We start from the raw sequence: 1,325 nt of genomic DNA, 5'->3' as shown, positions 1-1,325 counted from the left end.
AACAGTTGTACTCTTTGCCTTAAAAGTAAGCAGAAGATAAGGTTACTCAGGAAATTTATCATGAAGATCAATTTTCTATAACGCTAGAATATGATGCGTATTCCTCTCCCTCTCTCTCATGGGCTAAAATATAAATGTCCTAAGTCATATTAACTTCCACTGCTCGCTTTTAATGCAAAGTGTACAACTGTTCGTTTTTTGCAAATGACAGTAACTCATTGAATGGTTTCATTTAAGAGCAGTAGTTCATAAATGTATATTTTGAGATATATCATTCAGTCTGTCCGCTATTATCTGCCACACTTTTTCTCGCGTTTTTAAACATTTTTTTTTTTTATAGAGGACGAGTTTCCTTCTCTACATGCCTTGCTCCCTCATATATATGGACATAGAAAATAAAGACACTGAAGAAATTGGACTCTAAAATCTAGAAACTATAAAGATAATAAAGTGATAAATTCCATGCACACTGTAAACATGAATGGAACAGAGTATATTCATCAGTTATTTCCCCCCAGCAAAATATAAGGTCAAAAACCATTAAGGTGTCCTGTCCTTGTTGTTCCATGAATGTACAGTAGCCTACATCACTAGATAGTTACTGGTCCAGTGAACTAAGACTATCATTTGGGAGGATTGTACAGTTAGGATATGTTCTTAGAATGGTACAATCCTCCCAAATTATAGTCCCAGTTTACTGGACAACACAAATTGTGTGCTAAGAATGTCAAATACAATGCACATGGAAGCGGAACAAACATGATCCTTATTGTCAAAAAAAAAAAAAAAAAAAATCAACTAAAACAATTCAAGGTGCATTGTTTAACTATAGAAACACACATGTACAGCATTGTATGTATTGCCCTTAGTAACACTTCATTTAAAACACATTTGAATTTGTTTTTATTTCATACAGCAATATAAGAGTAGCAATGAAAAAATAATGGTCACAACTTTAAATAATTAAATGAACAGCATGCACCTGTTGTATTTTAATCCAGGCCGATAACAATAGGGTAAAACCACTGCTGGGTGATCAGAAAAGGCTCCAGGATTAAATAAATCCTGGCTCGGGAGCAGGTTAGCTGCACAGAATACAGTAAATCTCCATGGTGATTTATGTGCCTCCGCTTTCGTGAAACCGAGTCAAGGCTAAATTCATCCAGGATAACTCGGAAATCCCGGCTTAATCCCTTATCTTGGTTTTGTGAAACAGGCCCCTGGACCCTAATTTCCCATGTTTTCGTATCCTTTCTGTGATCATGTGACTGATGGGAGCAGTAATCTTTGAATTTGGTCCAGTATCGTCAAGAAATACATAATAT

Source organism: Perca flavescens, chromosome 2 (genome assembly GCF_004354835.1).
Source record: "Perca flavescens isolate YP-PL-M2 chromosome 2, PFLA_1.0, whole genome shotgun sequence".
Lineage (NCBI taxonomy): Eukaryota > Metazoa > Chordata > Actinopteri > Perciformes > Percidae > Perca > Perca flavescens.
Note: the sequence above shows the minus strand (reverse complement) of the source record.